This window comes from Myotis myotis, unplaced genomic scaffold, assembly GCF_014108235.1.
Source record: "Myotis myotis isolate mMyoMyo1 unplaced genomic scaffold, mMyoMyo1.p scaffold_m19_p_10, whole genome shotgun sequence".
Taxonomy (NCBI): domain Eukaryota; kingdom Metazoa; phylum Chordata; class Mammalia; order Chiroptera; family Vespertilionidae; genus Myotis; species Myotis myotis.
The window spans coordinates 68,536,793-68,562,458 of record NW_023416314.1 but is presented as its reverse complement, the minus strand read 5'-3'; the positions used below and the strand labels follow the sequence as shown (position 1 = coordinate 68,562,458).

At 52.2% G+C, this 25,666-nt stretch overlaps 1 protein-coding gene across 1 annotated transcript in view; it reads left to right on the top strand.

Moving 5' to 3' along the window:
* Positions 1–8,485: 8,485 nt before the first annotated feature.
* The window catches only part of TSPAN18 (tetraspanin 18), a 146,101-nt gene continuing 128,920 nt past the window's right edge, over positions 8,486–25,666 (top strand). Inside the window, exon 1 of the mRNA XM_036326115.1 lies at positions 8,486–8,810. The gene's annotated coding sequence lies outside the window, so the exon portion shown is untranslated. The remainder of the gene's footprint in view (positions 8,811–25,666) is intronic.

Genomic DNA, 25,666 nt, shown 5'->3' with positions numbered 1-25,666 from the left:
AAGATAAAGTGGTTAAGAGCTCAGGTCCAGGAGTCAATTGCCCGAGTTTGAATCCCAGCTCTGCCACTTAGCTGTGCATTTGTCAAATTACCCAGCCATTCTGTGCCTCAATTTTCCCACCTGTGAAATGGGGATAATGATAGTAGTAAATATTCAGAAAGTTCTTAGCAAAGCACCTGGGACATAGTGAATGCTCTGTAATGTTAATGAAGCAGGAACCCCTTTTCTAAGGAGCAGGAGAGCCTCTGGAGTCCACTGTCTTGTGCACCTGTCCCAGGGACAGCAGGCACAGAGCACACTTGTTGGTGAGAACTTGAGGCAAGTCCTTTCTTTTGAACCTGGTCACCTTGACGTGCATGTTTGGATGTGGAGGCCAAGTCGGGGAGCAAAGAGAGAGAGGGGGTCCTAGGGTCCTAGAGCTGCCATAATAAAGTACCACAGACCAGACGGCTTAAAAGAACAGAACACGCTGGTCTCACATTTCTGATGCTGGCCGTCTGAAGTTAAGGCAGTGGCAGGGCCACGCTCCTTCTGGGATTCTGGATAGCACCTCCCCTTGCCTCTTGCTAGCTTCTGATGGTGGCCAGCAACCCTCAGCATTCTTGGCCTTGCAGCCGCACGAGTCCAACCTCTGCCTCCATCATCACATGACTTTCTCTTTGTGTGTCTCCACACTGTCTTCCCTCGGGTCTGTCTGTGTACAGGCTTCCTTTTTTTTTTTTTTTTAAAGTAAGGACACCAGTCGTATTGGATTAGAGCCCACCCTAATGATCTCATCTTAACTATATCATCTACAGAGACACTATTTCCAAATAAGGTCACATTCACATTTACTGGGGGTTAGGACTTCAGCAGCCTTTGGGGGAACACAATTCAATCCATAACAGAGGGAGAGGGAAGGGCGGTGGCAGGAGGGAGGAAGAAGAGGTTGAAGAGAGCCAGGGAGTAGAAGCCAGCCTATGCTGCCTCTGTGACAGGAGCAGGGCCTGTTGACTCATGGCCCTGTCATGTCACAGCAGGTGCAGGTCTGCCCTGGAGCCCGGAGATGGCCCAGTGTGGATCCAGGTTCCTTAGTCCCACTCTCTGCAGCTGACAGGCACCGTAAGACAGACATCAAATTTAATGATCAGGAGGAGGACGAGCCTCCTTGTAACCACGCCCCAAGCGTCCCGGTGGCCTGAGAGCCCTGCTTGACTCCTTGAGGGTGACTTAGTAGGCAGCCCTTCCTGGCTGGAGGGAACCCCAAAGGCCAGTCACCTTTCCTTTGTCTCAAAAGTCATGGGACTCGAGTCAAAACATCTGGAGTTCTTTCTAGCTCTGACCCTGAGTCACTCCACCTCTCTGAACCTCGCTTTACTCACCCGTAAAATGAGGACAATGGTAAAAACCACGGGGCTATTGGGAAGAATTCACCAAGCAGCATGAGTCAAAATAGAGAACCTGGGCTGGAACACAACTGCCTGGGTTTCCATTTCAGCTCTGCCACTCACCAGCCAAGTGATCAAGGACAGGTAACAGTCTGACCCTCAGTTTTCCTTTCTGTAAAATGGGTACAATAATAGAATCTTCCTACTAGCATTCTTGGGAGGAATAAATAGAGGTACAGTATTTAGTGAAATGTTGGAGTTTAGTAAGAGTTCAATAAAGTTCTTGGCTATGGCCTTTGTAGCTTCGCCTCCCTCTAAGCACATAGTAGACTGTCAATGTTTCGTCTGTCAATGAGACTTGGTCTGCAAGGGAAGTAGATACCACTGTCTTGAAGGTTTACTGTGTGCCTTCTGTTAGGTGCTTTACATGTGTTGTTTCAATTCACCATCTCAAACCCCAAGAGGTAGTTACTACCTCCATTTTGCAGAGGAGGAAACTGGGCTCCAGGGAAATCAAGTGACTTGCTCAGGGTCCCAATGGGCTGAGGTTTCAGCTCACATCTAATCTGCCCCAGACAAAAGCAACATCCTGCTGTTGCCTGGAAATGGATCTTCATCACTGTTACCCCCATAGCAACTCAGATGAGAGGTGTCCTCTGCTCCTGGGCAGGAGAGCCCTTGGCCATGACCCCACCCCTGGGGCTTTCTAGAGCAACTCCTGGAGGTTGCCCGAGGCCCCTGCTTGACCAGTAATGTGTAATTGCCTTCCCATTTCTTTCTCTTTGGGAGGTGTTTGCAGCAGAGCACAGAGGACATAAGAGGCTCTGGGAGCAGAGGTGTGGGGACTAATAGTTAGCAGAGGAGAGACGTTATCCGGGAGCAACTGAGGATCACAGAGCAGAAAATAAGGCAGAAGGATTGATCAAAAGAACACTTATGTGGGACGCAGGACCCAATCTCCCCTAAACGCTGAAGGCAACTTGCTGGCGGATCTTCATTCAGTTACCCCTGTCCACTCCCAGCTTAACCTCACTGTTTTCATCTGTAAAATGGGAGAGCTGTGCTACAAGATGAGTCTTAAATTTAAAATTAACTGATGATGTTGATGGTTCAGTCATTCAAATAAAGGCCAGGACCATGCACATTTTTTTTGTCCTTACTCTGGTGTGGGTGTCCAGGTAAGAAGCCGGTTCCTGGCCCACAGTGGTGGCTTCATAAATATTTGTGGCATGACTGAGTTGCATGGGGAACCCCTGGGTTCCAAACTTGTAGCTCGACATGGGTGATAAAGGCTATTTAAACAAAGACTTACATCTGTCAAACCCTTTCTGGTTTTCAAAGCCCCTTTGCAGACTTCATCTCTCTCAAAGTTTACAACGGCCCCGTGGGGTAGGTGTTAGCATCTCCTTTTACAAAAGAGGAGGGAGGCTCAGAGAAGTTAGGCCACTCCGCCAAGGCCACACAGCCAGAATGTTCAATGCCAGGATGGCCCCAGGACTCCTGACCTCTTCCCTGCTCACCCTTCTCTCCCTTTCTCATGAACATATTGTCCTGGTAGAAGTGAAAATAGAAATGTTTGAATCTCAGCTCTTTATCTGCTGGGTGACATTAGGCAGGTCTCTCTGAATTTCTCTCTGTGAATAATAGAGTTGTTTGGAGGTTTAAGTGAGCTGTTGCTCTAAAGACCTTATGACAGTGCCTGGCATACAATATCCCTTTCTCACTTTAAGATTAGGAGTCTAAAGCCCAGAGAGGCAAAGTAACTTGCTCAAAGCCACACAGCTGGTGAACAAAGAAGCTAGGCATCTTCTCCCTGGGTTCTGCTTTCTGGAAAGTTAGGCTACAAGTACCAGCAGAAGCTGGACACTGGGCTCCTCCCAGCACAGCCACCCAGAACCTATCTCTGTTCCTGCAGAGGGTTGGGAGGAAGCGAGCACCATCCTTTTTTCCAGCAGCCAGCCAGCAGCATTCCTGGGGGTGGAGGAGGACCTTGGCAGGCGGGCCCTTGGGCCTTGTACTGAAAACACTCAGAGAGGCTGGCCATGGCCTGTGGGTATCTTGTTGGAGGGAGAAAAAGAGAGAAGGAGAGGGGGATGCCTGAAACTAGTCCAGGCCTTGAAGGGTCAAGACCGCATGCTTCAACCCCTCAAGGACAGTCTTAGGATTTGCAAATTTATTTCTATGAAAATCACTGCGAAGATAAATAAATTCAATCACTCTCAGTTGTACTTTTAATGAACTGTCATGTTGGGGAAATGATTGCAAATTGCATATAAAAAGAGATTATTCAGAAAAAAAATCAGGGAGGCAATGATTAAATGTTGAAAATGCAGACTGCTTTGGAAAAGCTGGGTTATAAGGTCAAGATGCCTGCTGGAGAAAAGGTTGGCCCATTTAGTATCATCCATCCATCCATTTGTGCATCCGGTTCACCTTGATTGAGCATCTGTTATGTGCCAGGACTGTGCTGAGAGCTCTCTGTGAGACTCTCCCAGCCACCCAGTGCCAGAGGTGTGGTTACAATCCCCACTTTAGAAATGCATCAGCTAAGGCTAGAGTGTTTAAGTGGCTGGACTGAGGTAGCACATTTAGGAAGTGGCCTCCAACTTCCCCTTAAGCCCTGATTTTGTGCCAAGCTCTGGAGACTCAGAGATGAATAAGGCAGGGCCCCACCCTTGAGAAGCTCACAGTCTAATCAGCCATGTATACAAATAAAAGGGTAATATGCTAATTAGACCAGATAGACCTGATGTCTTCTGGACGTCCTTCCAGACGTCGTTCCAGACAAAGGCACGGTGGCGGGGGCCAAGGCAGAGGCTGTTAGGGGTAATCAGGCAGGCAGGCAGAGGCAGTTAGGGGCAATCAGGCAGGCAGGCAGATGAGCGGTTAGGAGCCAGCAGTCCCGGATTGCGAGAGGGATGTCCCGGATTAGAGAGGGTGTAGGCCAGGCTGAGGACCCCCCCCCCCCCCCCCCCGCACAACCCCTTGTGCACAGATTTTGTGCACTGGGCCTCTAGTCTATAATAATAAAAGGGTAATATGGTAATTAGACCAGACGTCCTTCCGGACGTCATTCCCGATGTTCTTCCTAACAAAGCCGGGGCCAGAGGGAAGCCAGCCCAGGTCCCGGGTGCCTGCCAGTGGCTGGAGGAGGGAAGCAGCCTGGGTTCTGGGTGCTGGAGGGAAGCCAGTGCTGGCAGCTGGGGGAAGGAAGGCCTACTCTTGCACAAATTTTTGTGTATCGGGCCTCTAGTGAATTTATAAATTAGGAGCAAGAGATCATCCCTTCTAGTGATTTTACATTCTTTTTTAAGCCAAGGATACTTTCTCCTTAAAATCACAAGTGAGGCACCATCATACAAAACAGATAAAAAGGTAACCAGCTTCTGGCTAAAGCTGGAAGAGGGATTTCCTCCTCTCCTGTGGCTGCCAGTGGATACCCTGGAGCAGGAACTGCCAGCCCAACTTGAAACCAACTGTCTCATTTACAGTTGGGACCACAGAGGTCCAGAGAGGAAAGGGAACTGTCAAGATCACCAGGACTGGAATTCTGGCCTGTGGACTCCTGGTTTGGGGCTCTTTGCTCTGCATTAGTGCCCCTAGGATGTCAGTGTGTGGGTGCTCACTCCAATGACTGGACTTAGCTCCTGGGCTGCCCAGCACTGGCCACACCCTGGTGAATTTGGGGCTTTCAGGCCAATTCTTCCAGGTGCCAGAGAAAACAGAGCCTAAGAGCCCCTTGGAGGAAAGGTGAGAATTTTCCAAAGAACCATTTCTACTAGACCCCCAAACACCAGGGGTGCGAGCAGAAAGGGCCATGGCCTGGGAGTCACCAGACCTCAGTCGGATGCCCAGCTCTCTGACCAGGACTAGGATCTACCAGCCATGGGCAAACTACGGCCCGCGGGCCGGATCCGGCCTGTTCGGCTGTTCTATCCGGCCCGCGGAGCCGAAAGAGCGGAGGGTTCTCTTGCTCTCCCCTCCGCTCCTTCACCAGCAGCCGTGTTAACATGTATTAGTTCACACAAACACTCCATCCATGCTTTTGTTCCAGCCCTTTGGTCCAGTTTAAGAACCCATTGTGGCCCTCAAGTCAAAAAGTTTGCCCACCCCTGGGTCTGTGTTCCTTCCTCAGTTTCCCCATCTGTAAAATGAGATGGTTGGATTACAATGAACTGTCCAGAATGGGCAAATGGGGAGTCTAGAACATTCTGGGCCATGCCATTCCTGGGTCTGTGACAACCTAGACTCCAATCAGTCGACAGTGCCTGTAACACCACCCCTGTCCCTCCTGAGACTTGCTGACCCTGTTTGTGGCCCCCTCCCGTCCTCTCCCTTTCCCAGTCCCTCCCCTCCTCATCCCCTCTTCTCTCAGTTTCCTTTCTTGCTTTTATCAATGAATAGCAAAAGGGATCAGAGAGGCCATTTGTCCAAGCTCCTCATTGTACAGGTGGAGACACAGGACAGAGAAGGAAGTGACTTCCCCAAGGTCACCTGTGAGAGGGAGGCCCGCTCTCGGCAGCAGGGATCACTTCTCCCGCCCAGGACTGAACTCTTGTGGCTGGTAACTTCTGACAAATAGGACGTTTGCCTAATACACTTAGAATCATGTTTCCCAATTGTTGGATAGAAGAGTTCTTCAAGGAGATTTAGGGCCAGGCAGCCAGAGATCTTCAGAACCCCACTGACCTTCCCAGGAGTCGGAGCTGGGGAGCCCCCTGTTCTCTTTCCGTCCTTTTGATCACAATGTGGGAGTCCTGGTTTGTTGCTAATATATCTCCAACACCCTTCTAGCCCTCGCTCATCTCCCTTTTCAATAGAGGGTGGGCTCCTGCTCAGCACCGTCCTTAAGCAGTATTATCTTGCGGGAATATATATATATTTTTAAATTGTGGTTAAATATACATTGCTAGAATTTAATAACACTTTCATTTTCATTGTATTTATTTTATGGTTGCCTTCTATTTATAGTAATGCGATTCTGGTTTTCCATTTATGGTAATGATATAGCATTTCTTTGTAAAAACAAGCACATTGAAGTAAAACAATAACAAAGCAAGAGGTGATTTAAAGAAAGCTATTAAGCAACCAGTTCTAGCTGGTGTGCAGATGTGGCCAGAATCTCCTGGTGGCAGGGGAATGGCTGGGGCCTGGGGGACTTGGACTTGGAACTGGAGCTAAATCTTCCCAGCTGGATGCCCGAGTGGTCCAGTGGGCCTGCTGGGTCCTCATCTCCTGCATTCTCTCCCCCCACCTTCCTCCTGCCTGCTTTTGACCAATCCCCCAGACCCTCAGAAACTCACTTCCTCCCTCCCTCCCTCCTTCCCTCCCTGCCTCCCCCCCTCCCTCCCTCCGACTTTATCTGGGCTCCACCACCCAGGTCCCAGCACCCTCACCGTAGGCTCATGCTTTTTTCCTCTTTAAATTTATGTGCGCCTTGAGTCCAGAGAGGCCCACACAGATAGCCTCTTCCAACAGCATTCCATAAACGCAGGGCCTGTGGGGTTTCTCAGCTCAAAGGGTCAGCCTCTCTCTCAACCCTGTTTTGGCAGCTGAAAGCATGAGTGTGGAGCCTGAGGCCCTTTAGTGTTTTCCCTGTCCTTGTGTTACAGAACTTGAACTATTAGAGATTCCCGCCCCTGCTTGGGGAAGCGTAGCTCACTAGGTCCCTTTAAAAATTGCGGATCCCATGTGTGCCCCCCCGCCTTTTTTGTCCCAGCCACATCTCTACTCTATTAGCCCCTCCTCAGTTTATCCAGTGACTCCGTGAAATGGCTGAAAGGACCAGACATCCTTGAAGTCCTTAGAAGCAGTGGTTTTCAACCTTCTGGCCCTTTAAATACAGTTCCTCAAGTTGTGATCCAACCATAAAATTATTTTCGTTGCTACTTCATAACTGTAATGTTGCTTATTGTTATGAATCGTCATGTAAATATCTGATATGCAGGATGGTCTTAGGTGACCCCTGTGAAAGGGTTGTTTGACTGCCAAAGGGGTCGCGACCCACAGGTTGAGAACCGCTGCCTTATGAGGGATATATCCTTTTCCTGGAATGTGGGCAAGCAAAGGCAGCAACTTCCTGCCCCTTGAAACTCTGCCCTATGGGCTGATAGCACCAACATTCATATCCAAGACTGGAGTAGTCGACTCCTATCAGTCACTCTTTAGTGAGAATCAGTTGACCACGGGGCCTCCTACAGAGCTTGTGTGCTTGAATGTTCAGGGCCAGCAAATACGGGTATGGGTGCTTCAGGGAGGGGATTAAAAAAAAAAAAGCTGCCCAGGGAAGAGGAGTAGAGGAGTGGACAACCTGAGCCCTTCTCCTCTGGGGTTTAGCAAACACTTTCACTTGCGCTGTCAGCTTTGATCTGCTTGCTCACCCATTTCATCTGGGGCAAGTGGGTGGGTAGCTGCTTTACAGAGGAGGTTCAGAGGTTCCCTGTCTCCCTGAAGTCATGTGTCAGGGGCTGAGGAGGGGGCGTGAGGCTGTGGCAGCAGCACAGAGATGAAAAGACAAGTCCTGAGATTGGAGACACAGATCTGGCCTCTTACGATCAAGTCTTTGCATCTGGTCTAGGGTCAGCCCCTCCCTGCTGCAACCCCTCCAGGGGCCTCTATTATCTGCCACAGCCTAATAGCAGCCCAGGAGGGGGCCCCCCTGGCTTTCAGCAGGTACTCCCCCGGCATCAGAAGCCTAGGAGCAGGCCCGGATGGAGGGGTCACTCCCCCCAACCCCGCAACTGGATCACGGTGGGGCAACGTCAAGTTCTCTGGAATAAATACTCCAGGTCTAGCGTGCCACTCTGCCCACTTCCACAGCGGAAGTGGGTCCCTAAGCAGAGAGGGGAGGCGCGCAGGGGGCGAAGGAAGAGGAGAAGGGCAGAAGTTGGCCCCAGGCCCCCAGAGCAAGGCCTGGATGCTGGGACTGAAGGCGGAGACCAAGGGAGGGAGGTGGCAAGGGGCAGCCTGCGAAGGAGACGTGTGCTCCTGGCGGCCGCGGAGGCAGCAGTGGCGGCGGCGACTGGAGACTGAAAGGGAGGAGGTTTGGGGAGGGGAGGGAGCGCGGGAGAGAGGGAGGGACGGAGCGGTGGTTGGGAGGTGGGGCCGGCGGGCGGGCGCGCGAGTGCCTGCAGCTGCCGCCGGCATCTCGGGGGCTCCAGGCTGCGGGGCGGACGCAGCGTGGGGCGATCCACAGCGGAGCCGCGCGAGGCCGCCCGAGCCCGGCCTCAAGCCCCGCGCCCCCAGCGCCGAGCCCCGAGCCCCGAGTGAGCGAGCGCAGCCTCCGCGGTCGTCGCCGCCTCGCGCCAGCGGGTCCCGGGACTCGCCGCGCCTGGAAGGCAGCCCGCGCCCAGCAAGTTGAGAGCGCGCCTATCCGCCCCGGGAAAGTTTCCCCCGCGGCCGCCGGCGGGAGTTGGCGCGGGGTCCGGCCGCTGCAGCTGGAAGGTAGGGGGCTCCACGCCTTCCTTTACTCAGTGAGCCCTGCCGCTGCGCCCCAGGACTTGGAGACTCCCCGCGCGCTCCCCGCGGGAGACTGTTGGGCATGGTGGGTGGGGTAGGGGTGCCATCAGGGGTATCCAGGACGGTCCGGGGAAGCTCTGGAACCAAGTTTTACTTAAACCAGCATGCGGAGGAGGAAAGGGAGACGTGTTCGCCTCTAATTCCTGCTCCGAATCCGCCGAGGGCTGGGGCTTCCCCGCGGACAGGTGCAGCGCCAGTCGGCTCCGGGAGCTCTGGGTGGGTGAGTGGGGGCGCCAGGAGAATGGCGGAGGGTGGCAGGTGTGGTTACAAGGTTGGGGTCTCGGCGAGGGCTGCACCCCGAGGGAGGGTGCGCGCGCCACCCGACTCTGTAGCAGGGCAGGATTAGGTCTAGGGATGAGAGGCGAAGATCCCGGCTAGCAGATCACTGGGCCCAGCAGGGGCACTGAGAGCCTGCCGCCTTCGGGGTCCCTGGCGGCGGGGCGAGGCCGGGGCGCCACCCTTTCCTTCGGGGGCCCCTGGATCCCCTACACGGTGTGTGCGGTTTGGGGAAGCAGAGATTCTGTGTGGTTCTCGGTGGGTCCGAAGCCCAGGTGTGTGCAGATTTAGGGGGTGTAGCGGGAGTCCGCTTGGAGGGCTGGCGGGCTCTGGTGGGTTCACGCCGGCTTTGGGACCCGGCTGGATCCAGGTGAGTTGGCTCCCGCCAGGGGGCGCATTTCCCCGGCCCTTTCACCCATAGGAAGGCCAGTAGGGCTGGTTCCTTCCAGACAAATGTACTGAAATCCAGGACAGACAACCACAGACCCTCCAACACACCTGGGGCCCCGCCGGGAGGAGCACCCCTCCGCACAGCCGGACTGGGGGAGAGGGTCGAGTGTGAGGCTGGGGTGCTTCATTTGTAACTGCACCGTGTGCTGGGAAGCTGGGCTGTCAGGGTGTACTGGTGAATAAAAAAGTCACCGCCAGGAAAACAAAAAAAAGGAGAGAAACTGTACAGTAACAGCAAATCCGTGTGGAGAAAATGACTGGGAGAATTAACTTTTTGAGGTTTCTCTGGAGTCTGACCCCCCCAGTCGCTGAATGCACCCCCCTTTCTGTGAAAGTTGTACCTTTGTTCCCTGGATCTGGCCAGGTCCCTACCTGCTGTGCCTGGGTGAGGTCTCCTGGCATGTCACATCCCCTCCTATCCACACTCTCTGGGCACAAATAAGCTGGGAGGCAAGGGTGGGGGTGATGGGGGACCCTTGTCATTTTCTCAGCAGTCAACAAGAGCCCCCGCCCCTCCCATCTGTGGTCCACGGCCACAGTCATCTGGTCATTTCACACTGATTGGTGGAGACCTGCTCTGTGTGCCCTGTCTGACCTCAGGGACCGTGTGTGTTGAGTCTCTGTCCCTGCAGACGCCTTGGGAAGTAAGGCAGCTGCTGGCATCGGTGAAGAGTGTCTACTCTGTCATGTGTGGGGCTGTTCGACATTGAAGGGACACTGAAGGGACTGCCTCCTCATCGCTCTCTCTAATCCCCTCTCTCCTGCCTCCTCCCTGCACCCCAAGTGAGTACAAATAAGCACATCAAAGACGGTGCGGTGGCCTCACAGTGGAAGTTTTCATCTTTCCCTTGGCTAGAAACTGTGCACACTGGCGGCCCCCCTCCGGTGTGTCCCCCGATCTCCTGCAGAGATGATGGAAGCGGGGAGGGTCCAGAAAGAGAGTTGAGGCTCTTGCTTGCCTCGCAGCCCACCCATTGTTTTTGCTGGATGCTACCAACCTGCTGTAGGACAGAGCTGCCACAGGGAAAGATCAGCATGATTTTTACTGTGAGCAGAAGAGGAGGAGCAGAGACAGAGGAAAGGGTGGAGGAGCCGCTGTCCCTGGATGCGGCTTCAAGACATTCCATGGGGCCAGAAAACAAAAGGGTTGTTTGGTTTTGTTTTCAGTGACTTGTTTTTCTGAGGAGGAAAGCCTGCCCTGTCCTGTTCCACCCATTCTCCCCGCACTGCCCCCCAGCCCCCACGTGCCCTGAAGAGAAGAGGGAACTGAGACCCCGGGCTGCTGACGCGGACATCTCTGATTCCGCCACTTTTCACATCTTGGTCAGTCTGTGTCCTTGTCACCCCGTCCCCAAATACATTCAAATGCCTGACCCTTGGTGGCATCTTTATGCAGCCCGTGGCTGAAATGCCAGTGCACCCGTGGAAGTTCCAGGGCACCTTCTAGAACAGTGGTTCTCAACCTTCTGGCCCTTTAAATACAGTTCCTCATGTTGTGACCCCACCATAAAATTATTTTCGTTGCTACTTCATAACTGTAATGTTGCTACTGTTATGAATCGTCATGTAAATATCTGATATGCAGGATGGTCTTAGGCGACCCCTGTGAAAGGGTCATTCGACCGCCAAAGGGGTCGCGACCCACAGGTTGAGAACCGCTGTTCTAGAAGCAGAAGTTCATCTGGAGTTGGAGTTAGGGCACCTTGGATTGGTCCAAAAAGTAGCCCCTCCCCAATAAAAAAAATTCCACGTGAGCTTGGAAATAGCTCCTTGAGTTGCCGAATAAGGTTTTGATGGTGTGAGGGGTGGGCTGGAGGACAGGGTGCTGGGCAAGGGCAGGTGTGCCCAGCAGTATCAAAGCAAGAGCTTGTGGCAGGGATTTGTGGGAGGGGGTCGGGAATAGAGCCCAGTCTTCTGGGTCATCAGTGTGGCTTTGGGTGAGTCACTTCCCCTCTTGGACATGCTTTCTCAGCCTGTGACACAAGGGTGCTGGCCTAGGAGATCTGAGCGGCTCTGCAACGTAAAATCAGAAGAGCCTAACCTCTCAGGGTGCTAGGCAGCCCTGCTCTCTCTGCCTTCGGTCCAGTGGCGGACACCTCCCCCGGCTGTCTTATCCCGCCGTGCCCCCCGCTACACAGCACAGTGAGCCAGGCCCCTGGCCTCCCCCAGTTTTCGGTAGGGGGGTAATGTCAGTGCCTGCTGGGAACTCGTATCTGTATGCAGGCTGCTTCTCTCCCGAGGCCTGTCCAGCGTTCACTCTCTCCCCTTCCCTGGGAGGAGCAAATGGTGGTGGCTGGCCCGCCCCTTGTAGGGACCCCTCTTTCCAGAGAGCTGCTCACTGGCCTATTTCATCAGCCGTTGAAAAGAAAATCAGGAACATTTGTTCAGACTCAGCTGGGACACTGCAAAGGGAGGGGCCTTGGAAACCAGCACTTTGCCACCCCCCGCCCCCCCTGCTACCCGGGAGCAGATGATGGGTTGAGCGGGTAGTTCTGCAACCTGATGCCATTGAGCAAACCTGCCAGCTTGGGCTCCTCCTGCCACACAGGCTGGCACCTTGGACCCGCATCAGCGCTCCGATCGAGGGAGGGGGAGCAGATAATGAAACGCTTATTAAAATAGAGAGAGGGAGATGATGAGTCCCGGTGTTCGCAATGGGCACAGCAGGCCTTTCATCTGGGCACTTCTCATAAGGTGCAGCCCTTAGCCCTTGTCTGCACCCCGACTGCTGCTGTAATTAGTGACTTAACTTGGAGATGAGCAGAAGCATGTTCACTGCTGTGTGCCTGTGTGTACTAGTAAGGACTAAGAGGCAACAGGAGGGAGTGGAATGGTCACTGAACCAGGAGTTAAGGAGATTTGTGTCCTCACCCTGATTCTGTTACAGATGGAGCTGTGTGACCTGGAGTGAGTCACCGCCCCTCTCTGTGCTCGTTTCTCTGCTTCTTTATAGGTAGCATTGCGTGGTGGTTAGGCTGCCTGGGTGGTTTGAATGTTGGCTTTCTCCTAGTTATTAGCTCTGCAACCCTAGGCTGTTCAATCTCTGATGCCTCAGCTTTTTTATGTGTAAAATGGGACTAATAATACCTTATCAGCTTATGGTCAACAGCCAATGAGATGAAACATATAAAACACTTAGCACAGTGGCTGGAAGTGGCACATGCTCAGTAGATATTATCATTTTGTCATTGTTATCATTATACAGTTACTGTGAAGTAGGAAGATCAACTTTGGTCCTTTCCAACTCTGATCTTCTGGGGCACAGCGTGTGTGTGTGTGTGTGTGTGTGTGTGTGTGAGAGAGAGAGAGAGAGAGAGAGAGAGAGAGAGAGAGAGGGAGAGAGAGAGAGAGGGAGCATGTTTTGGGGACAGAAGACAAAGGTACATAAAATAAGCTGCCTTTTTTGTTTTCTTTCTTTCCCTGCTTCATTGAGGACTCCTAAGTTAAAGTCTTGTGAGTATTCTCACGATAGCCCTATCCCCGTGGCAGGAAGCCCAATGTGACGTCACTGAAAAGATCCCGGTCTCTGGCACTTGAGGGATGATATTTCATCAGCTCCTATTGGCCCATCCTTTCTCTTCCACCCTTTGTTTCCCACCCTGAACCGGAGTACGAAGACCATGTGTGCAGATAATGAGTTTTAGCTGATACACAGCCCCCAGATTCACCCAAATAAAAGGACGTCCTCTGGAAGACACTTTCCACTTTAAAGTAAATAATCTGGCTCCTCTGTGGTGTTGCAGTATGTCTGGCTGGCCCTGCTTCTCTCTGTGTCCTGCCCCTGGGTCTGTTGCAGGGATGGGGGCTGGGCCAGGTTTACAGGCTGAGATTCTGGGCTCTATCAGCCCTGCTGGCTGGGGCGGTCTCCCTGGGCTATCCCTCTGCTTGGTCCCCTCCAGTAAGGCTGGTGCTCTGAGCCTCCCAGTGATGATCTTATGGTGGCCGACACTTGGAGAGTGCTCACCATCAGCCAGGAGCGAGAGCATGCTTTCTCTCACCTCAGCGTTGGTTCAGATATTGTTCCCATTTTACAGAGTAGAAAGTAAGGCTCAGAAAGGTCAAGAGAGTAAGTAGTGGGCCTGGGATGTGCTCCTAGGTTGATCTGATGCCCCCATTCTGTGCTCTAAGCCACTGTGTGATCTTTCCTCTTATATTAAAACCTCCTGTGAGCCCCTAAACCCCAGGAAAGATATCCCTGAGATTCATCTAGGGCTCTAGGCTCTCTCTTCCTGCTTTTGATCATCTTCCGGGCTCAGAATGCTTTACAAGAGTCCCTCTTTTCATCCTGCATCGATTGCTCAGCCATTCTGGAGACAATGAGGGGCTGGAGGCATTATTTTTTTGTTTGTTTCTTTTTGAAAGTCTGTTTCAGAGGGGAATGATCTTATTAAGCAACAAAAGGTTGTCATTTAAAGAGGATGTGTGTTGGAGTCACAGATCTGCATTTGAATCTGGTTTCTGCCACTTAGTGGCTATATGGCTTTGGTTTCCTTATCTGTGAAAATCAGAATAATAGCAGCAATGATACTGTTAAGCCAAGAAACACTAGCTGCCACAGCACATGACCCAAAACTATCAGTGGCTTACACTGCAGGCTTGATTCTCCCTCCCATTGTCTGTCTAACATGGATCTCTGCTCCACATGGTTACTCAGGGACCCAGGCTGACGGCCATCTTTGTAATTGCACCTTCTAGATTCCGTGGCACCCACAGTTACTGCAGAAGGGGAGGAGAGACATGGAAAAGGCATACGTAACACTCAACTGCTTAGCCAGGAGGCGACACACATCACTTCAGCCCCAGTACATTGGTTAGAACTGTCACCTGGCCCCCAACCAGCTGCAAGGGAGGCTGAGAATGGAAGGATAGTGGCTATTTTCTGAGCACGAACTCCCTGCATTTACATTTCCTGAATAGAGGATTAATTGAGATGATGTGACACACTGAAAGCTTCTAGCATACACAGTCCTTAAAACATGGAAGCTTTGCCTGGGGCCAATGTGGCTCAGTGGTTGAGCACCAACCTGTGAACCAGGAGGTCACGGTGTGGGCTCAGTCCCCAGTGGGGGGCATGCAGGATGCAGCATTGATGATTCTCATCATTGATGTTTCTATCTCTCTCTCCCTCTCTCTTCCTCTTTCTTAAATCAATAACAAAATATATATTTTTTAAAAAGAAAATATGGAAGCTTCCTTTCCCTAATAATCTCTGATGTATATTGCTCTTTATAGATTATAGACTGCTACATGGAAATGATCTTTATGTAAATGGGCAGATTATATACTATTATGATACACTGGAGGGAGGGACTGCTCAGAGAGAGCAAGAGATGGCAAGTGAATGAATACACAGCAAGGGCCCTTGACCATTGTTACCATGGCCTCCTTTGGCTTCCTGAAATTTACTGCCTAGAGGACTTCTTCCAGAATCCTCCAGAACCTTCTTTTGCTCCCTCCCATCTTCACCGCCCCTACCCTAATGGTGTGGAGAAAGGCCGGGGAGGGAAGGCTGCAGGAACTGTGTCTGGAAGATGGGATAGAAGTGTGTGTCATGAGGTGAGAGAATCATAGGTTTAATATGCATAGTGAGAGCCACAGGAATTCGGGCCTCACATATACTGCTTTGGGAACTGTTGTGCTTTCAAGCTTTGGGGGTCCCCTCGAATGACACACAAGGTCACCTGTGTTACCTGTTCATCCATGCAGCCCCATGGGACTGGGCAGGGAGGAGAGGGGTCCTGATAAGGCTCTCCAGCCCTGTTTTTCTGTGGACAGTAAGATGGCCAGACCTAGGTTTGAATCTTGACTCTTTTACTTAGCACTTGTTCAGTCCTCTGAGCCTCAGTGTTCTCCTCTGCAAAATGGGAAGAATATGGGAAAGCTGTAAAGCTAGTCAAGTGCCTGGCACATAGTAGGTGACAACATGTTTGCTTATTTCTCCTCTCCCTCCTGAGTAAGAAGGAAGACACACTTTGGCAAGGGACCAGTGCTGAGGGGAGGCTGGAAGCGGCCCAGCATACCCACCCATGATATTGGACAAAGAGGCTCTGGCCTCCCATCCCCCATGGCCTTGGGCTGAGCTCTCATGTTGAACTAATAAGGCTCCTATTTGAAATGGGAGAAGAATTTGGAGCTCTGGCCCTTGGATTTAGGCCCATCTTTTCATGTCTAATTACCACTGTGGGCACGGGGCCTCGGGGGGCTTCTGGGAGGCCCCCTCCCGTACTGCAGCTTCGCTGGCTGGGACCGATTGCAGTGTGCTCGCTGGCCAAGTGCGCCTCAGCCTCCTGGGGGTGCAGCCCCTGCCACCTGGTGCCTGACAGGTAGGGCTCCCTCCAGCAGGGTAGGCCCAGAGCGTTCATCTGCTGCGGGGTCTTAGCCCCCACAAGCATGAGGTGCATGGAGAAGTCTTTGGGAGGTGATGGTTCGAAGGTGACCCATTGCCCCCTGGATATGGTGGACACTTGTCCCTGGAGGCACTGCAGAAGGTGACCTTCTACTGCAGCTGCCAAGACGCTGGGGAGGCACTGCTGACCCTGGCTGCTCTGAGAATCCCTGGCAGGCACGCAGGCCAGTGGGCCTGTGAGTTGGCCACCACGGGGTCCCTGAAACCTCAGCGTCTGTAATCCTCCTACCCGGAACTCCTGGGGTAGAGCTTAGAACAGTGATGGCGAACCTTTTGAGCTTGGTGTGTCAGCATTTTGAAAAACCCTAACTTAACTCTGGTGCCGTGTCACATATAGAAATTTTTTGATATTTGCAACCATAGTAAAACAAAGATTTATATTTTTGATATTTATTTTATGTATTTAAATGCCATTTAACAAAGAAAAATCAACCAAAAAAATGAGTTCGCGTGTCACCTCTGACACGCGTGTCATAGGTTCGCCATCACTGGCTTAGAACAAGCCAGGAGCCCTTTGGATGAGGCGGTGTATTGGTTTCGTAGAGCTGCTGTAACGAAGTGCCACACACTGGGGGCTTCGCACAGCAGACATTTATTCTCTCACAGTCGATGCTGGAAGTCCAAAACAAGGTGTTGGCAGGGCTTCAGGGTAGGGTCCTTCCTGCTCCTTCCCAGCTCCGGTGGCTGCTGGCAGTCCTTGGTGTTCCTTGGCTTGTGGGCACACCAGTCTGTTCCTCTGGCATCATATGGCGTTCCCCGTGTCTGTCTTTCCTCTTACGGGGACACCGGTCGTATTGGATTAGGGCCTAATGACATCATCTTAACTTGAGTCCATCTGCAAAGACCCTGTTTCAAATAAGGTCACATTCACAGGTACCAGGGATTAGAACTTCAACATATCTTTTTGGGGTTCACAACCCAACTCATTACAGGTGGGTGCTATTATTGCCCCATCTTACCACCAAGAAAGCCACCTCAAAGAGGTTAAGTAACTTGCCCAAGTTAACCTGATGATGGGTATATTAATCTCTGTTCATTTCCGCTTTCTTATCCATCACATAGGGATTTATACCCACCTCGTGGCTTAGTTATCAGCATCAAAGGAGGTCAGTGTCTGCATCCACGTGCCTTGCCCACAGCTGAGCATTTGTCCGATGCTGCTATCTGCTCCCCTCCCCACTTCCGGCCTGGAAAGGTGCTGGGTGTTCAGTCTGGGCTCAGGAAACAGCAACGGATCTGAATTGTAACCAGTTGCAGGCAGAATGTTTTCTAGAAATAATGATTTGTAAGGACTGCATGACAGGCACCATTTGCATTCTTCCCACGTGTCTTTCTGAGTCGCCTGCCATCGCCATCTCCTCTCAAGTTGAGAATTTCTGATTGAGATGAATCGCTCTCGCTTGCCGTTTGTCCTGGCTCACCTTTAGCACTGAAATCGCCGGGACGTGTGCATGTTGGGCTTCTCTCTCCAGGGGCGGCATTTGGGCAGCTCTGCCTAAGGCGGGGGCTGAGGAGGGAAACAGAGCTCCCAGCTCCAGAGCCCAGCCCCAGGGGGGCCAGGAGGGCTGGGGGCTCAGAGGTGAGGCTGAGGGTTCAGACATGCAGCCTCATCCCCACACCGTGACAGTAGAGGAGACACCGTGCCATTGAGGAGGAGGAGGAGTGTGGCTTCTGAACATAACAGCCTGGGTTCAAATCTCGGGTCAGCCCTGTATCTTGAACTCTGACAAGGTACTTCTCTGTGCCACCATTTGACCTCATAGGGTTTTATGAAGGTAAAATAAGCATAAAATGCATAAATGTTTCTCTTAGGATTGAATGTGGCACTTCAAAACTAGTCAGTGAATGTTAGAATTATTCTAATTGTTTTATTTATTCTCTGCCTCCCTTCATGGGATGAGGGCAGAGGCCTGTCTGTTTTGTTTCCATGGAACCTGCAGGATGTAGCTCCGTGCTGGGGTGGAACAGATGCTCAGTTCATGTGTGCTGAATGAATGAGTGAATGAATGATTGAATTCTTAGTAATAGCTTCTCTGGGATCACATCCTTCCTTGCAGTTCGACTCACACACTGCGTCAGGGAAAACATCTGTTGTGTAACGTCTCTTCCTCTTGTCTGGCGATACCACCGGAACCAACCCAGTGGGGAGTCCCAGGGCACCGTAAACACTCAGGGAAAGCATTAGGTCTGGGGGTGGGGGCAGCACAGGCCTCCCCATGGAGTGAAATACAAGGTGAAGCGTGGAGGATAAGGAGAAGCTGGGGAAGGGGAGCCTAGAAGGTTATCACCACAGGAAGCAGGCTATGTGGAGGCCCAGTGGGAAGAGCCACATTCACGGTGTGGGGCTTTCCCACGACTTATGGGGAACAGAAGGACACGGCCAGCAGAAACAGTGCCCCCCACTCTGGCACATGGAAGGGAGGCCGACCCTTCCGCAGGGTTGCTACCTAACAGGTGGATCTCGCTCGAGGCAGCCAGAGCTATAAAATGCCAGCTGGAACAGAGGGTCCTCATTCAATTTGCAGATGGATGAACTCTCAGATTCCCATTGACCCCCACCGCCTTAAAAATAAAATTCGATTTACCGGAGTCCGACTCACACGCTGTCAGGGAAAACATCTGTTGTGTAATGTGAGCATGTTAGCCTCCTGGCTGGAAACCCTTACGTGGATTCTCACTTGTGTTCAAAAGGCTTTCCTGAGGCCTCTGCCCCCACCCCATCCAAGCCTGCCTCCCTCAACTCCAGCCCACTTTGCTTCCTTCTCTTGCCCCCACCCGCTCAGGGCCACTCTGTATGCTCTCCCCAGCATTCCCTGCAGTGCTTTTGTCTCCCTCTTAAGCTACCTGACTCCCCCTCATCCTTTTGATCCCAGCCCCTTGTATCACCTCCTCTGGGAAGTCCTCCTTGACTTCATAATCCCCTCCTTACTGGGTGGTTGTTGATTATGTGTGTGATTATTCCATGTCCGTCTCCCCCACTCTAGTGTAAGTCCCAGAGGCAGCGGTCCTGTCTGTCCTTGCTCGTTCATGGACCCCAGGGACCTGGCAGGTGCTCGGGAGGTGCCCCTCTGCAGCCCAGTCTCCTCCAGGTTGTTTTGGGTAATGGGCGTGGCTAACATGTACTGGTCACTTGCAGTGTGCCAGGCGCTTACAAGTCTGATCTTAACCAGTAGAATGGCTTACAGTCCCAGCTCTCTACCACTCATCAGTTCCATGGCCTCGGGCAAGTCACGCAGCCTCTCTGTGCCTCATGTTCTCATCCATAAAATGGGACTAAAACTAATATCTAATTTATTGAGTTGTGAGGATTAAATAACTTAATTCATGTCAAGTTTATTTTCTCACAGTGTTGGAGGCTGGAAGTGCATGATCAAGGTGCTAGCAGGTGTGGTTTCTTCTGAGGTCTCTCTCCTTGGCTTGCAGAGGGCCGCCTTCTCGTGGTGTCCTCACATGGTCTTTGTTCTGTTCATGTTCACCCCTGATGCCTCCTGGGTGTCTAGGTCATCTCTTCTTATAAGGACATTGGTCAGATTCAATCAGGGCCCTTCCTAAAGCCTTATTTTAACTGAATTACCTCTTTAAAGACCCTACCTCTAAACAGTTCTATTTTGGAGGTATTAGGATGAGGGCTTTAATGTATGAATTTTGGGGGAAACACAATTTAGCCTGTAATGCCCTCTAATTTGGTACTATGACTATCCCCATTTTATGGTTGAGGAAACTGAGGCACAGAGAGGTTAAGTCACTTGCCTAAGGCCACACAGCTGGTTACCAGAGTTGTAGCAACGCAAACCCAGGTGGTCCGAACCCCGGAGCCCAGTGTCAAGCCCAGTCTGTTCCTTGGCTTGTGCCCGTGGGACACCAGGATCTTCCCATTGGGGCCAGTTTGTGTCTTAACAGCGCGAGTGGCGAGGAAGTCAGCATCCAGAGGCCTCTCGCCGCGCCCTTTTCTCCCTTCCGGCCCTGAATCCCTTGTTCACAGGCAGCTACCAAGCCTTTGAGGGAATGGGGACCTCTTCCTGCACCGGGGCTGAGAGGGAGGCCTCGATGCGGAGGGAAGGAAGTGAGAGGGTCCCAGGGAGTGAGGGAGAAGACTGGCTTCAGGGTTTTCTCCCTCTGCAGCGGCCATTTATTTTATTTTCCAGGTCTCAGGAGCTCTTGGGAAAGAATCGTGCTTTAGTGGTGAAAGGCTTAGGAGGAAAATAATCTATGGACATAGAACAGAAGCATATACAGTGGAAACTAACTCTCAGTCTTAACGCAGTCTCCTCGCCCAGAGACAACCAGCTTCCTGTCTCTCAAATTGTCCTCTGGGTCAACGGGCACATCTGTGTGTGCAGCACCTTCATCTTACAGCTGCTGATGCTCCACCCTCTGCTCTGCCTCCCGCACGTTTTCCCTTGTTCTGCATTCGCACATCCACGTCTGCCTTGTTTTCGTTGGTTATCTCCAAGAGCAGACTTTGAGCAAGGATTTGGACGCAAATAGTAAATATGAGGTTGGTCCCAGAGAGCTGAGTGGGCAGGGAGGGGAGGAAAGCCAATCAACGGTGCACTAGTGAGCTGCCTACCTCTGTGGGCAACTGGGGTTCCTTCCCTCCCACGGGGGACCCTCCCAGTGATTGTGTGGCGCTCACCTGAGAGCTGTCCCAGTGGGTTGTCACCAGTTTCCATCTCCCATGAGCTGAGGGCTGCTCCTGGGACATCGGCACCAGGATACTTCCAGCCTGACTTCAGGCCAGTAGACGGAAGGGGGCTTGAATGCGGCTCCCAGAGGGAATGCATGTTTCCTGAGGCTGTGGGGGCCCCCAGGGTGGACCGTGGGGTGTGGGAGAGCCACAGTTCACGTATCTTGAACGCTGCGCATCCTTTTGTGAGGGGTGCCTGGTGTTCCTGCGTGGAGAACTATGATGCTTTGCCGGATTCCCTAGTGATGGACCGGAAGGCCTTTCTCGCACACACCTCTTTCCTGATGCTCCACAATCTGGGGAGACCACCTGTGTGGACTGGCTTCCTGGGTCAATGGCCATCTCCTCTCTCCCAGTTGCTTGGCCCTGTCTAGCCTCTTTCTGCTCCTGTTCATCCCTGCTTGGTGCTCACAGATGTCACTTTGACCCTTTCACCTCGTGGGACCCAGGTGCCTGGGCCAGGTGGGGTGTGCGAAAGGACCCTGAGACCCTTTGCGGAGAACTTGGGGGCAGGAGGCCAGAGGTCACAACAGAGGGTGATTCCCACCTTCCTCCTGGCCGTCTGTTGGCAGATCAAAGGGCTTTCTGTTGTTGTTTTATTTTCCTTTGCAGTGGCTTCTTGCTGAGGAAGCAGGCTGCGGAGCCAAGGCAAACAGAGACCTCTGAGGCTGCTGCCTGCTTGCTGTGCAAGGCTGAGCGAGCTGGAGGATGGGGCCGTGGTGCTGGAGGGGCTAGAGCTGGGGCCACAGGTGGGAACTTCCCTCCTCTGAGCCCAGAGACCCGATGGGGACCCTGGAGGCCAACCTCAGAGCCTGGTGGACTCCATGAGGCCTGGGAATGTGGTAAAACCATGAAATTGGGAGGCTGGGGCTGGGGGGTGCCAAGACAGTTGGATCACAGCCTAGATCCATCATCCCATGAATTGCTGTCCCCATTGTTCCTCAACTGGTGAGATTGGGAGAGCACTGGACTGGGAGTCCAGAAAGTCAGAGTTTAGAGCCTAGTTCTTCTTTGGCTCGAACTAGCTCTTGTTTCTGCTGTGGACTTTTGACACCTCGTCTGCCCACTAGGGAGTGGAGGCTGCTTGCTCTCTGGGTCTCCTTCCGCCGCTAGAGTTGCCCCTAGGAATCCTGACCAGGGACTGTGACCTGAAAGCTTTGAATTCCCTGGAGAAGAGTGCTTAGGACGCTTAGGAAGCCCAGGCAGGGCCGTTGAGGGAAGTGGGGGTGTTGTTTAAATAAATGAAGAGCCAAGGAGGAAAATCCATCAGCATTATTTTCAATAGCTGGGATGATATGCATAACATTTCCTCCCTTTCATTTGATAATGTTTCCTTCTGCAAGTAGTTTGAAGAAAGAAAGTGTCTGAGGATTTGCCACACAATGAGCTCAAATAAAAATATCCTCTTTAAAAAGTGGTTGCTATGTAATTGAATTTAAATAACGGGCAATCTTTGTTTCTAAGTAGCCCAACCAGTATTCGAGCACGATTCTAACTATTGAGAGGTTCGTGTTTGTTGTGTGAGAGTGTAAAGAAAAAACGGTCTCACTGACAGTCTTTTTGGCAAAACAGCGATAATAGTGTATTGAGTAAAGTTCATGTGTGTCTGCTGGTGAGAAATGTCTGGGATTGAAATTAAATGCTCTTCTAGAAGAAAGCCATTTCAAGGCATTTGTGGAGTCCAGTGGCATTTGAACTGAATGTGAGAATTCTGGGTTCTGAGTCCCAGAGATCTGAGTTCAGAGTCTGATTCTGTCCCAAACTAGCTGCGTGACATTCGGGAGTTTTTAAAATCCTAACTGAGCCTCAGTTTCCCCATCTGGAAAAAGGGAACAGCAAAGGCTGGCTCAGCTATTGAGCCTGGTGCCGGGTGTGGAGTGACCTACCTCATTGGCTCTCTTCCCTTCCCTTTCTTTCCAGAAGCACAGAGAGTTTTTTCATGGTTGTGCTAGAGCCATGGACACTACCTCATCTGATGCCCAACAATCCGACTGGGGTGAGATTTTTTAAAACAAATTTATATTATTATTATTGTTATTGATTTTAGGGAGAGGAGAGAGAGAGAGAGAGAGGAGAGAGAGAGAGAGAGAGAGAGAGAGAGAGAGAGAGGTGAGAGAGAGAGAGAGAGAGAGAGGAGAGAGAGAGAGAGAGAGAGGTGAGAGAAACATTGATCGGTTGCCTCCCACACGTGCTCCAACCAGGGACTGAACCTGGAACCTGGGTATGTGCCTTGACCGGGAATCAAGCCTACTACCTTCTAGCGTATGGGATGATACTCCAACCAACTGAGCCACCCGGCCAGGGCTGGGGTGAGATTTTTGATCCCCATTCTATGGAGGCAAGGGCTTTGCGGATGAGTGATGCGTGAGTTAGCAGGAGCAAAGGTCTCCTGGTCATGCTGGGCTTCAGCCCCGGCTCTGCTTAAACTTACTAACTTGGTGACTTTGGATGAGCTATTCAGTCTCCCTGAGCCTCAGTTTACCCATCTGTAAGATGAGAAGAGTAGCACCCACCTCAAAGGATTGTGTTGGGGTTAGGACAGGACTATTAGAAAGCGCACAGCATGCCTGGTGCTGTCCCCGCATGCCCATTGGGAGGGGAGACTCGGCGGTTACTGCGATGTGGCTCCCTTTGCTGATGTCGGGGTGGGAGATGGGAGTTCTCTGGGGCCCTGGCATTCCTCTGGCCAATCGAGGCCAGGCTCCAGGTGGGGTGGTGACTGCTGGTCACGGCACCAGGCACTCCCGCACAGGTGGGCATCTGCCTTGCCTTGTAGGGCAGCTGACAAGGAAACGGCAGGGAACATGCTGTCTTCACTCCCCACTACTGGGTCCCTTCCTTCTCCCTTCTGCTCACAGTCAGGTCAGCCCTGTCCCCAGGGCTGCTTCTCAGGCACCTGGTGCTTCCACGGAAGCTTGCTGGCTGGACCTTTGCTGCCTACCAGGCTTCCTTATCCAAGAAACCACGTGGGTATGGGGACCAAGCACCTTCCCCTGTGCAGCCTCAGTAGCTTCTCTGGAAAGTGGGCATTAATCACACCTGGCCCATCACTGCTGCTCAAGAATCCTAAATATGACTGTGAATATTCCTGTTGCTCTTGTCATTGGTTCTGAGAAAGCATCTAGGGGGCCGTTTGGGGTTGACTTTGGTGTAAAGGATGTGGTTTGAAATGGCCTCTGTCTTCAGAACAAGCTGTTTTGATTTATTCAACTGTGGGAATTTGAAAATGGCCCAAATGTGTTTCCTCCCCGTGTTTTCTCTCTCTCTGGCCTTTGGATTCCCTCTCACTCACTCCCACTCAACTCCCTCTTGCTCACTCGTCCGCCCTCACACTTGTTCACACCCGTCTTCTCACTCAGATAAGTGCAGGTGGAACGTCAAATGACTCAAATGCTCCTCTTCAACCTCAGAGGTTCATGATCTCATACGTACACGCGCTCAGACGTGCTTGCAAACTCACACTCAAACTCTCCTCCCTCTTTCCACGCCTCCCCCGACCCTACCCTACCCCCCACACACCCTACCCCACCCCAGCAGAGCCTGAGGTCAGGAGACCTGGTTCTCACTCTGTCTCTTTCACCGACCATGGCTGTGTGACACGGGCCAAATCACTCAACCTCTCTGGGCCTCAGTTTCCTCCCTCCCAACAGAGGCGAAGCTCTCAGTTTACATTTAGAGAGATGATGACTTTCTTCCGCAGGATCTCAGGTCCTCCAGCTCAGGTCTCTCCTGCATCTTAAATTCCCTGACTCTGCAAATGGGTGGGTTCAGCCTCATTAGGCAGACGGTGTGCCGACCTGAAATTACTTTTCTAGCCTTTTCCTGGTATGAAGAGACATCATTTTATTTTGAGCTAGAAATTAACATGAGGTCAGGAGAAAACAGAAAGCTCAAGAGGACGATTCGCTCTTGACTTGAGACAGGACGTCGGTCTCAGTTGGTCTCATTCGTCTGTCCTCCCCACCATGGTCCGGGCAGAGGCGGCTAGGGAAACAAACAGGGGCGGTGGTCCATTTGCCATGGCCAGGTGGGGGAGGGGGAAGGTTCCACCAGCTGGATCCGTTTCATTTTGTGTCCCTCTCATGCTGCCCCAGGACAGAGAGGGTAGATGTTAGTGAGAACACACCTGGGGACACTACAGGTAAGTGCAGCTGCCCTTCCCATTTTAGGGCTGGCGATCTGGAACACCATGGGGCTGAGTGTGTCACACGGTGTATCAGTGTCAGAGCTGGGGCCGCTGCTGGGTGGTGGCCTGCACGTGAGCTCAGCTTCTGACCACCAACTCATGCTACCCGTCCCGAGGGGCATGTCCTGAGGGGCGCAGTGATGCTGAGGTGGAGTGGAAAGAAACAGATTTCAAGATGGGATCTGAGTTTTAACCCTGCTCTGCGACAAACTCATGATGAACCTTGGGCGCGTCTATTACCCTCTCTGGGCCTCAGTCACCCACTGTAAGATGCAGGCGAGGGACCAGCGATCCCCAGGTCCCCTTCTAGCGTGGTCTTCTGGGGTCTTCTGGGGTGCTGGATTTTAGGCAGTGATTGAATCAGGCTGTGGGGTTAAATCCTGGCTGAGGAGCCACGTGGCCTTGGGCAGGTTACCCCAGTTCTGTCGTGCTGAGGTTCTCCATCTGCAAAGTGAAGTGAAGATGGACACCTATTGCCCAGAGGACTGAGAGGTAAAAAGCCCGGGACAATGTACGTGCTCCCGGGCCTGCCAGCTCTTCCTGTGGCTTTGTGATCTGTCTGGGAAGACCCTTTCGCTAGGGAGGGGCGCTCGCGACCTGGCATGGAACGCCCTGCCCCAGAGTTAGTGACCTTGTACATGAGTCACCATGAGGCCTTTGGATAAAAACCATTCGGCCGCCAGAATGCCTTGGGTTTCTTAACCAAGGTACCACCTTGGTCATTCCAAAGACTAACGTGAAAAGGACCTGGGATGATTTAGTTCAGTGGCATTCAA